Raw genomic sequence first — 13051 nt, 5'->3', positions numbered from 1 at the left:
TATTGCCTCCTTCGAAACGCGACCGCCGCGGCTGGGATCGAACCCGGGTGCTCTGGCTGAGCTGCCGAGCTCCCTATAACCACTGAGCCACCGCGCCAGGGCTCGTTCTGAATCCTTCCAAAAGTCGAGCTTCTAAGCTCAAATCTAAAACATTTTGTGCCTTGTGAAAATTCTCGTTAAAATTAAAAGACATCCACGTGCAAGAAACAGTTTTCCTTTCAAACCTTGCTCTTTTTCTTGACGAAAAAAGAAAATCTGTTCTTATAACATACATTTTATTTTGTATCAAAAAGCGGGACGGCTCCAAACGCGGAAAGCAGAAAGAAATTCTTGCTTTCGACACGCAGTAAGCAAAATAAAGAAAGAAAAGCATACTAAAAGAGGCCTAATTAATGGCACCTCACCGCAAGAAGAGCAATAACTATTCTGGTCCCCGCAACACCTGCTTCAAGACTCGCTTATTTGCACTTTAGGTTCGTGCTGGATGTTTCTGACGGTAACGGTCGCGAACAAAACATCTTGTTTATCTTAACACCTTGCAGTCGCGCTTCTCATAAACGAACCTTTCCTAGCATGAGCTCTGAAATACAAGGCTCGGCAGCGCTAGTATAGCTGAGGAAAGGTTTACGAGCACAAGTTTATTCCCTGCGCCGAGCTGCGTGGTATGGAAGGGAAGGGAGGGGTGAGAGGGGGCTGTTGCCGTTATTTACGGACGTTAGTTTGCCGGCACATCTTTCGTGACTTAAGTCACGCTGGGTCTGGTTACCGACTTAATGGAAATTCCTGCGTAAATAGGTGGAAGAAAGCTGGCGCGGGCTGCATGAGGGAAGGCGAGACTTATAGCTTAGTGGTTTTAGCGGCCGGGTGGAATTATATACAGGCGCATGTATACAGCGGGTATGTGTGGGGTCTACCGCATGAGCTGAGCTAAGGATTATAGAAAGCAACACCGCATCTGGTGGCAACGAAAGAAGCTGTCGCCTTGCGCCGTATGATGCCGCGTGGCACCGAACCATCACAACAATGTTACTTTTTTCTTGGTCAAACGTTAATGCATTTTTCATTTCTTTAGCGTTTCTGAATCGTTACAAATGTACGCTGAAACACCATTTCTCTTTAACATTTAAACAACGCAACTTTCGCGAAAATGGTAAAGTAATTCTGCAAAGCCATACCCGCCAACTGTGAGAGTACACAACTTCATTCAACTATTTCCATGGAACCTGGAGTTATGAGGGCGACACGTAAGCACTTTAATACAGCTAATACATGCAACCCTTACACTTGCCTTTGAACGGATGCCTTGTCATTAAGCTTAAAAAGCCAGCCAGGAAGGTTACTCCTCCAGTGATAGTGGTGACTGGGAAATAAGAAAGGCTTACTAAAGAAGTTTTGGGGTTGCGTATGCAATCTGTGGCTGGCACCGTCTCAGCGATGTTTGACAAAGTTCTGCTCGTTGAACAACATAATTACTGTTTAAACAATAGGAACAGGTCTAGGACACAAAGCTTGAGATATATTTGCGATTTTGTAGCTTTTAACCTTACTACAGCACATTTTATAGTTTCGATTGGAGCATTATAACAACAGTGAGCCCAGCATTGGCATAATCAGGTGGGAGGATGAGATTAGGAAGTTTTCGGCGATAAGGTGGCCGCAGCTGGCAAGGGACAGGGTTAATTGTGGGGATATGAGAGATGCCTTTTGTCCTGCAGTTGAAAAAGTTAGTACAGTCTGCGGGGGTAAAAATCTGGAACACACTACCCGTTTTTCTGAGTCACTCAATTTCGCTGGTGGACGTAAAAAATCACCTGACAGAAAAGAATTATGTACCATGACATTTTAGCTCGGTTACTGCGTTTACTCCTACTACTTATTTTCAAGTAGTACAAAAGTTTGTAATTATACTCTACGTACGAATGTTCGCATTGTGTGTCTCACTGCTATATTTGTGTTCTTGCCGAGTGCTGTGTACTAGTATTGCTTACGACTGTTTTGATTAGCTTAAGTGTGTGGGGAAAGGCGTGGGGCTCGAGCTGGGCCACACGCCTAGTTAGGCAGACCAGGTTCGAGCTTTTGAGCCTCTGGTTCGGGCTCGGGCCGGGCGCGCGTCTCAGAATGAAGCCCATGCAGTGCTCTAAACGGGACGTCGAAGGCTCGGCTCCCGACTCGACCAGTTGTTCATGGTCGACACGCTACTGCTGGGCGACACTTCACGAGAGCGCCACTGTTTCATGGTGAACATATAATCGATATCCTTTGCTGCCGCAGCCGTCTGCTTCTAGCAGTCGGAGAATACATCTACGTGTGTAGCGGGTACAGCGCGAGCGGAAGCGGCAACAAAGAACTACGTTGAAAGTCGGGATTCCGGCGTCCCATAAGCGCAGTTGTAAGGAATGCCGCTTAGCGCACTCGCCGGCACGGCCCGCATTGTTTCGCAGCTCTCGTTGCGTCACGTTTTATCGCCTTCTGCGACTCCCCGCCCACTTCAGCGCAGGAGACGCCAAGGAAGGCCAGCTTCTTCCGAATTTTAGTGCGGTAATTTCGAAGCTACATTGCAGTAACGCTCATGCTAGGGTTGCAGTGATCCCATGAAAAAAAAAGCAACTAACTTGTGTATCGACAGCAGTTATTAATGCGATAGCACTACATGTCCCATTAACACAAAAGCCGGCGTCCGCCGTCCGCTGTCAGAAATTTGGAGGATGTCAGAACGCCGGTGTACGATGTCACAACTCATGTAAGCGAAAATGATAGCCATTACTAGTATAGTCATTCTGCAACGTATCGTTACTCACCACTTTATATGCCTGGTTTGGTTTATGGTGGTTTAACGTCCGAAAGCGACTCAGGCTATGAGGGACGCCGTAGTGAAGGGCTCCGGAAATTCCGACCACCTGGGGTTCTTTAACGTGCACTCACATCGCACAGTACACGGGCCTCTAGAATTTCGCCTCTATCGAAATTCGAGCGCCACGGCCGGGATCGAACCCGCGTCTTTCGGGTCAGCAGCCGAGCGCCATAACCACTGAGCCACTGCGGCGGCCACATAAAGGGGCTCTAATAAAGTTGCAGTATGGCTGGGATGTTAAAGTAAGCCGCTTCACGAATATTGTCCAGCAAGAAATATTTATAATATGCTTTAGAAGCTGAGTTAAGCCCGTTTCACATGCAAGCGAAAATGCCAGCGAATCCTGTCGCAGCGACGGAAAAACCTGTTTCGACCCATCGCGGCGGCTCGGCGGGCCGGAGCGACGGGGTTCCAACAAGTTGGAAATTTTCGCAGCGACAGAGCGATAGCTCCGCCCTCTGACCAATGACTGCACGGCGGAAAAGCCACGTGACAAGAAGAGGATCCGTGCGGGAAATACAATGTTTGTTTGCTACACGTGCTTCCGACACCACGACAACATGTCGCGTGGACTGTTCAATGAGGTGCTGATCATCGAAGTATCCAAGCGCCCACTTCTATGGGATATTAAAGATAACAACATCCGCAATAAGTCGATCAAGGAGTCCCTTTGGGAAGAAGTGAGGGACGCAATTCGAGCAATTGACGACACCGGTAAGTGAAAGCACGCTTTGTGGCGAGCTCGAAGATTATCAGCCATATTTTTTCATTCTGCAGCCAACAAATTTTCCTCGTCACACTGGCAGGATTCTGCAGCGTGTCAAAAACTGTTTTATGTCCCCGTGCATTCCTGCGTACTGCTCGGTGTTTTTTTTTCTTCGGTGCGCCGCCTATTGTGCGTAGATGAGCTGTATGAAAATTGTCGGCATCACGCAGCCGTGAGCAAATGTTTTTGGTTCTTAAGACACGCTAGCTGCATCATTTTGTACCCTTCACTTCAATCGTGAAATGCACGACGTGCACGTTTTCATGTTCTCAGATACGTTTGTAAATGCGGGAGGCGTCAGGCGTGAAGTTAATCCGGGCGCTGAGAGCCTAGTAAAATCGTCTCTTGCGTGTATGTAGAGCGAGCGCTCCGTCCCGCGGCACTGCCCGCTCATCGTAGTCTTGTACGTAGCATTAATCTGCAGCTTCTGAACCGCGCAAGGAAGGAAGGAAGGCCTCAGACGAAGGCCTCAGAGGAAGGCCTCAGGAAGGCCTCAGATGGAGTTCCTGAGGGACTCCATGGAAACGAGAAGGTAAGCAATGACTGATACTAATGATGAATTGAATGTGTAAGTGACAGCAATTAACAGCCTGTACATTCTACTCAGGAGCTTGTGCAACCTCGACGCCGTGAGCCACGTGCAGGTGGCCAGCGCAGCAGCCGAGACGAGCCACGCCAGCTGCAGCCCAGCATCGCCAGGCTCGAAAGAAGTAGAAGCATCGCCAAATGAATTTGAAAGCATGTATAGTGTCCCAGGCCTTCCTGATGAACCAGGACCATCCTGCATGGCAGCAACTTCACCAGAGGTTCTCCCACATAGGGGAAACAAGCGACAGAAGAAAAGGCGGCAGGAAGTGGAGGCTGCTGACAGGGACATTATTCCTCTAGCAAGAGGAGATGGGTGTACGACGAGTCAAATGTTTCGCATACATCCATTTCGGACGACTCCACGTCTGCTCCGCCGTCTGCCCCTCCGATTGCACGAGCGTCCATGTTTGCAAATGACCAGAATTTCGCAACGGCGCCGGTTACACCGCACGTACGGACTTAAAAAATGATGTTATTACCATCAAGATAAGAAGTAGTTGATATTTAAAACAGAAGAGTTCTTTATTTCTTAACAAAATTTGAGTAATCGTGGCAAAATAATGCATAAACATTGTCCATGTGGACGTTTGCAAACCACCGAAACCAACCGCGAGCTCGTATTCTTTGCCAGCAACACTGAGATTAGCAGCGGCAGTAAACGCTGTGGAGCGACGCATGTGAAACGGAACCCTGCGAAAAGCATCGCTGCGCTGTGCCGCTGGTCGCTGAGTTCGCTCAATCGCTTGCATGTGAACCGCCCTTTATCCGTAGTCAAAATTTGAATTTCTGCGTCTTCGCGCCTTTCCCTCCCCTCTCGTCCCTCTTTGCACGCTGGAAGGTCGGCGCTCCTCCGCCGGCCCCACCTCCGGAGGCACAGCTTCCTGACCCCACGGAGCTACGCGGCTTATTGGCCGCGGCCATGCTAGCTGCCTTACGTCTGATGGAATCTGGCCAATAGCCATCTCTCAACTACGGAGGAGGGTGCGAGCACGAAAAAGTCGCCGGGAAAGGCTCGTGAAGTTTCGCGCGATTGTGGGTCCTCTGCTGCGTGTAGAAGTGTATTATTCGGATCGCGGATTCATGACTATACAATGCAGTGACTTGAGCGAATTGATGTGCTCTCCTTGGAAGGTGTTTCAGAGCACATTTAAGTAACATGATGTAACGTGCACAGAGTTTGTACAAAGTATGGGTAGTTAAAGTGATGACTCAATCATTCTGAAACTTAGCATGACTCAGTACTTTACAAGTGACGTAAGGTGAGATATTAGTTTGTGCAAATTATTCGTAGTCATGACTCAATCATTCTGCAACGTATCATTTTGGCTGCATCGCGCCAAAATACATGCGCTTTTGAGAAGCTTGCAGGCAAAGCAACCTTTACACTGCACGTAGCTCGTCGATATATAATTGTTTTTTGGGGAAGGGAAATGGCGCAGTATCTGTCTTATATATCGTTGGACACCTGAACCGCGCCGTAAGGGAAGGGATAAGGGAGGGAGTGAAAGGAGAAAGGAAGAAAGAGGTGCCGTAGTGGAAGGCTCCGGAATAATTTCGACCACCTGGGGATCTTTAACGTGCACTGACATCGCGCAGCACACGGGCGCCTTAGCGTTTTGCCTCCATAAAAACGCAGTCTCCGCGGTCGGGTTCGAGCCCGGGTACTCCGGATCAGTAATCGAGCGCCCTAATCACTGAGCCACCGCGGCGGGTACGTGTCTTAATGGAAAATTGAAATTGAAAATTGGTTTTTGGGGAAAGGAAATGGCGCAGTATCCGTCTCACATATCGAAATAGCCAGATTTGTTGGGCCACAGCGCCGAGGGTGACCGAATTTTCGAAATTATAACTAAACTATGGTGGGCTACACGCACCCAATATCCAAGAGTAAAGTGTGCAACAGCTGCATCTTACCAGTATCTACCTATGAGGCAAAAACGTGGAGCCTAACGAAAAGGGTTCAGTTCAAGTTAAGGATAACGCAGCAAGCTATTGGAAGAAAAATGATAGGTGTAACGTTAAGAGACCGGAAGCGGGCAGAGTGGGTGAGAGAACAAACGCGGGTTAATGACATCCCAGTCGAAATAAAGAGGAATAAATCGGCTTGATTAGGGCATGTAATGCGAAGGCAAGATAACCGCTGGCCCTTAAGGGTAACGGAGTGGATTCCAAGAGAAGGCAAGCGTAGCAGGGGGCGGCAGGAAGTTAGAAGGCGGACGAGATAAAGAAGTTTGCTGGCATATACGGTGGGCGCCGCTGGCAAAGCACAGCGTTAATTGGGAAGACGTGGGAGAGGCCTTTGCCCTGCAGTGGACGTAGTCAGGGTGATGATGATGACACGCATCTCAATAATTAAGGAGCCTAAAAGTAAACGTTAAAAAGTTAACTGTTCAATATCGGCTAACCAGCCTGCTAGTTAGCACGTCTTAGCTGTATTCTGATCTTATACATCGCTACAATGCTATTCAGGAAAAAAAAAACTGTCTTCTAACACAAAACCCTGTTTTAAAAAATTAAGCCTCCGCGGTGGCTCAGTGGTTAGAGCGCTCTGCTACTGATCCGGAGTCCCCGGGTTCGAACCCGACCGCGGCGGCTGCGTGTTCATGGAGGCAAAACGCTAAAGGCGCCCGTGTGCTGTGCCATGTCAGTGCACGTTAATGATCCCCAAGTGGTCGAAATTATTCCGGAGCCCTCCACTACGACATCTCTTTCTTCCTTTCTTCTTTCACTCCCTCCTCTATCCCATCCCTTACGGCGCGGTTCAGGTGTCCAACGATATATGAGACAGATACTGGGCCATTTCCTTTCCCCCAAAACCAATTATTATTAAAATTAAGCATTAGGTCAAACGCCCTGTATATGAAAAAAAAAAAAAAGATTTGCGTCGTGTACGCTTCTTACGTATATCGCGAAATTCATCGATGTGACGGGTGTTTTTCTTTTAGAAGGTCCAAAATTATTCAATGTAGGATTTTGGGGGTAAAGAGAAGTTTTCTGAGGCATTGTAATACCAATATTGGCGGACGTCAAAAAACAGACGAATCATGTTAACAAGTAAAGCTATTAACTAAATTCTAATGTTAAGCTTTTAACTATTGCCGATAGGGTCCTGGTTGCAATTTCACAGCTGGCCGTTAGTAATAGCCACATCAGTTCTTAGAATTTCGAAAACGCGATTACCATGGCCGCCGTGGCTCGACTGATTTTGGCCATTTCTCGCGTCATTCGAAAACCGCGCGCCTGCGGGAGGGCGCAGAGCGACGTCAATCAAATCGCGACACTACGCGTGACGCACGTGCTGGAGCAGCGAAGTGGCGAGGAGAAGGGGAGCACTGCAGCACGGGTAGGGCTGCGATTGTCGTGCGGTACATGCGTCACAGAGTGCCGAGATTTCATTCACGTCGTTTTGAGCCCTGTCGCAAGCGCGCGGTTTTCTAACGGTGCGAGAAATAGCCCAAATTAGTTGAGCCACAGCGGCGAGGGTAATCGCGTTTTAGAAATTCTAAACACTTATACGGCTATTACTAAGGGCCGGCTACAAATCTCTAATTGCAATCAGATGCCTACGGTAATAGTTATAAAGTTAACTACTAGAATTTAGTTAATCATCTGTTTGTTGGCGTCCGCCAACACTGATAATCACTATGCCGCAAAGAGCTTCTCTATACCCCAAACACCCTATTTAAAAAAAAAAATATGGAAAAGAGGTTGGTGGCGCCGGCATCGGCAACTGCGCTGGCAATGGTTTTCAGCGGTTCGGTGACCTACGGCAGCAAGTCGAAAGCGGAAGCATGGGAAAGCTGATTCGATATGAGGGAAACTGCTGCGATACTTATACAAGTAGCCGCCGCGGTGCTCGAGTGGTTATGGCGCTCGGCTGCTGGCCCTAAAGACCCGGGATCGATTCCGGCCGCCACTGTCGAATTTCGATTGAGGCGAAATTCTAGAGGCCCGTGTGCTGTGCGATGTCAGTGCACGTTAATCTTAGAACCCCCAGGTGGTCGAAATTTCCGGAGCCCTTCACTACGGCGTCTCACATAGCTTGAGTCGCTTTGCTTTGGGACGTTAAACCCCCATAAACCATAAACCAAACCTATACAACAAGTAGAGATCTACGCGCCAACAATAACCCAATAATGTGCGACCACAGCCCCGCCCTAACAGCGGCTTTGGCTGCCGCCGTCTGCGATTCGCCACGAGAACCGTGACGTCAGAACTGAAGTCTGCACTAACGCTCTAGGAATGACTAAACGCGCGAGGAGGGAGGGTTAGGGCTTCCAGAACTAACCGTCCATTGACGACGAATTAATCGGGCAATCATTATTCTTATAGGCCCACTCTTCATCCACGCTATATAGGAAATGGTAAAATTTAGCACCAATAAGAAAAAAAAAACTTCCGCAGAAAATTTCGTTCGCTTGTGTGTTCCTCCACTTCGTGTGAAGTGGCACAATTAGCCAAGGAGTTCTACGAAGCCGACGCAAGTATGCCAGCGCGATGGAAAACGATTAAGCGTACGTTTTCTGCGCGCTCATAAGGGTACACGAGGCGGTGAATACACGCGCTGCCGCCACAATTGGCTCGGCAGTTGCTGTAACACTAGCACAATGCGAGCTTCGTTACGGTGGCGAGCAAGAGCGGCCGCCATCAAAGGTAGGGAACAAATCGGCCGTAAATCCACACGGAGGACACGGTAGATCAAACGAGACCGTACCTCTCTCCACAGGGTTTCACTGGTGTCGGTACGTTCGCTGGCAGCTAGAGAAAAAAAAAGCGGAAAGGAGGAGGCGCAGGCGAAAGACTGGGGCCTTTCAAGTGACCCGTTAATGAGGCGAAGCGAGACACTTTCCAGTTGATAGAGCAATTACAAATACAAGTGTGTAGGCTCAGATAAGCACCAAAGGCAATTTCTCCCATGGAGTTCCAAAAAATAGTGATGAATTCGAAGCCAACATATGAGATAAATATCGCTTATAGGCAAACGTGGGAAGAACAGTAGAAAAGGAGGGAGTTTAGTCAGGCATAAGGCGTGATTGGAAAACTTACCGGGTTGCACTTCAGTCTGCTTAAGAGCGGAAATGCGAAAGCCTCACCCAGACGAAGGCCTTGGACCAGAACCCTTTCGCCATCTCCGAATTACCTCCATGGCCCTCTTTTTTTTCGTCGGCTTGGCCCTTAACTACTTCTATACGTCTCTCAAGGTCTGGCTGTAGCAGAGTTAGGCGAGTGCTGGGTCTCCACGAGAGGAACAGTTCAGCTGGCATTTGCCCCGTTGTTGTGGTAGGGGTGCTCCGGTACCTGAACAGGAACATGTGATTGCAGTGTTGTAGGGTCTTACTGATTCCCGATGACCTTTCGTCCAGAAGCTGTAGCAGAATGATCCCGTTTAACCGTCTGGACGCACCTCTCGACGCTTCCGTTTGACGCCGGGTGGTACGGAGGTGTCCTGGTATGACGGACCCTAGAAAGTCTGTGAAGTTCTTCGCAGTGAACTGTGGCCCGTTGTCCGTAACTACCTCGTCCAGAAGACCATACGATGCGAACACACTGCGCAGCTTTTCAATAGTCCTCTCTGTCGTTGTTGAATTCATCACGAACACTTCTACCCATCTCGAGTGTGCGTCCACCAACACTAAAAGCCACTGGTTGTTTGTGAATGCGAAATCCAGGTGGATTCATTGCCATCTGCGGCTAGGCAACCCCAAGTTTGTAGTGGGGCCTTAGGCAAAGCAATCCGCGTCAACTGACAAGTACAGCAACCTTTAACAACACTCTCAATGTCTTGGGTTACTGAAGCCACCAGACAGCTACGCGCGAACATTTTCATATGCGTTAACTCCGGGGTGACCTTCGTGCAAAAGTGCCAACACTTTTTTCGCAAGCAGTGGGGAACAACCACACGATTTCACCACGTAACGCACTGCTGGTTTAAGGGCAGTTCATGCCGACGAACAAAGTACGGGGACAATTCACTTTCAGCTACATATGTGGCCAGCCACTCATCGTGTACATTAACACTTTAAATAACACTTCATCCGTGCTCGTTTCCTTCCTAATCGCGTTCGCAGACAAGGAAAGTTCATTGACAACTGAGAAAAAATGTACGTAATCTGAGACATCTTGATCATTCGCCAACGGCACGCGCGTCAGCGTTTCCAACATCGCTGCCCTTACGACACACCCGCTTGTAATCGTACGCCGCTAGCAACAAAGCCCAGCATTGCATGCGTGCCGCTGACATTACTGGAACGGGCTTGCCGTGCGCCAGAAGGCTAGCTAACGGCTGGTGATCTGAATAAATGAAACTACGCCCAAACAGATACTTGTGGAACTTCTTCAACCCAAATACCACGGCGAGAGCCTCTTTTTCAATGTGAGCATAACCTTGCTCTGCTTTGCTCAGCGTCCTAGACGCATATGCAATTAGCTTTTCCTCTCTACCAATCTTATGAAACAGAATGGCGCCAACGCCATACGTGGATGCGTCACACACAAGCCCTATCGCTTTGTTCGGGTCGTAGTATGTCAAAACCTTATCTTTCGTTAGCCACGTTTTACTTTCCTGAATCGCTTGCTCTGCCTCACGTGACCACTTAAGCCTTTTCCTTGGATTACAACGTCGTACAATGACCTCAGCCTTGCGGCCATGTTGGGAACAAACTTTATATAAAAGTTAATCAAACCCAGGTAGGCTCGCAACTGTGCCTCTTTGTTTGGTGCCGGCGCCTCTGTTACCACCTTCACTTTTTCATCTGACAGGCGTATGCCCTTTTCTTCAAGAATGTGCCACAATTACAAGACCGACGTTTGAAATAGCTTGCACTTTTCTTTCTTCAATCGTATGCCTCTGTCTTGAAATCGTGACAGCACAATTTCCACTTTATCAAAACACTCATCAAATGTAGCCCCTCCTATCAGCACGTCGTCCAGATAGCGTGCTGCACGATCAAGTCCCTTCAACACGTCACCCATGACTGCCTGAAAGATTGAAGGTGCACTCGCAATGTCATGGGGTAAACGCGTGTACTTGAAAAATCCCAGGTGTGTGTTGACCCCGACTAGCGACTCCGCCTGCGGATGTAACCCCAGCTGCTGATATGCAGTACACAAATCAAGCAGAGTCAAATATTTACACCCTGCCATTTTTTAAAAACAGATCCCCACAACGGGAAAGTGGTAGTGATCCGTTCTTACGCATGGATTTAGTGTCACTTTGAAATCCGCACACACCCTGATCTGGTTGTTCGGTTTAGGCACGACCACTAGTGGCGTCGCCCACTCACTCTGCTTAACAGGTACTAACACTCCTGCGTTCACGAGATTCTGCAATTCTGAAGACACTGCTTCCCTAATCGCAAATGGCACAGGTCGCGCTTTACAAAAAACTGGTGTACTATCCTCTTTCAGCGCCAATTTAATGGCGCTGTTCTTGATCAGGCCTAGCGTAGGCTCAAAAATCTGGGCGTACTTTTCAAGCAACACTGACACTTTGTCCAGGCCAACCCCATGCACACTAGACCAGTCTAACTTAAGTGCCACCAGCCAGTCACGTCCCAACAGCAGTGTTGGTATTCTCGTTTGTCTTCACGACAATTAACGGCAGCTGCTTGTGCTGACCGTTGTGCTCTATCGGAACGGCTAGCTTCCCTGTTACCGGCAGCGGTGTGCCTCCGTAAGTTTTTAGCTTAGACTGCATGACTCTTTGGGTAGGGTGAGCCAGTATTTCTTGTACAGTGCTTCTGGTACCACTGATACAGATGCCCCCGTGTCAATCTGCATGCGAACATTTTTCTGCTCAATCTTCAGAAAAATTTCGTAAGGTTCTTGTACAGTGCTTCTGGTACCACTGATACAGATGCCCCCGTGTCAATCTGCATGCGAACATTTTTCTGCTCAATCTTCAGAAAAATTTCGTAAGGTTCGGTGCGCGCTTCACACATGAATAAATATTGTGCAGCACCGGAATTCACCCGTATCGCTGTCGTCAGCTATGGCGTTCGCAGAGTCTCTACTTCTGTCCCTGCACATATTCGCCAAGTGTCAACACGGTTACACGACCGACAACGATATTTCCGAAATTTGCAGGTAGATGCTTCATGCTCTGAGCCGCATCGGAAACAGTCCAGCGATTTCGCCGCCCTTGCCCCACCGGGCACCGTAGCAGCTTCTTCTCTACTAGGCGGTGAGCGTTTTCCGGCGTCTCGCCTTCGGTGCAGAACGCTGACGATCCCTTGCCCCACGTTGGGCCGAAAATCCTGGCTTTCCTTGCGGGCCAACTCGATATTACTAGCGATATCGCAGGTAGTTTTAAACGTTAGCTTGCTCTCCTTTAGCAATTGCGCTTGTTTCTTTGTCACAGAGCCCGGCCACAAAACGGTCGCAGCACGCCGCCAACCGCTTCAACTCTACCGCGAACGCTGTCACTGTTTCGCCTTCTTGCTGGAAACGCCGGTTAAATTTGAACCGCTCTGCAATTACAGAGGGTTTTGGTACATACTGCTCTCGCAGTGTTTGCACCAGCTGTGCGTATGTCTTGCTTTCCGGCTTCTTCGGTTCCAGCAGTCTTCAGAGTCTTGTAGGCTTTCTTCCCTATTGCCGTTATGAACACTGAGACCTTCAAGTCGTCGCTCACCTTAGAAGCCTTCAAGAAGTGGTCGAATCTCTCCCCGTAGGACTCGAAATCTTCGTCTCCGTCCTCGATGAACTGATCGAACCTTCCACACATCGCCATCCTGCCAGTCTCCTCGCAGCAAGCTCCGGGACCGCTGCTAGTGGTTTCTTGCAACCCGCCCTCGTCGCCAGTATGTTGTAGCCGAGAGCGATGAGGCAGAGCCAGGGTAACGAGC

At 48.9% G+C, this 13051-nt stretch overlaps 1 pseudogene; it reads right to left on the bottom strand.

Moving 5' to 3' along the window:
- Window positions 1-9423: 9423 nt before the first annotated feature.
- Window positions 9424-12936, bottom strand: LOC144130486 (uncharacterized; annotated as a pseudogene).
- Window positions 12937-13051: the final 115 nt, after the last annotated feature.

This window comes from Amblyomma americanum, chromosome 4, assembly GCF_052857255.1.
Source record: "Amblyomma americanum isolate KBUSLIRL-KWMA chromosome 4, ASM5285725v1, whole genome shotgun sequence".
Lineage (NCBI taxonomy): Eukaryota > Metazoa > Arthropoda > Arachnida > Ixodida > Ixodidae > Amblyomma > Amblyomma americanum.
This window is presented reverse-complemented; position numbering and strand designations above follow the sequence as displayed.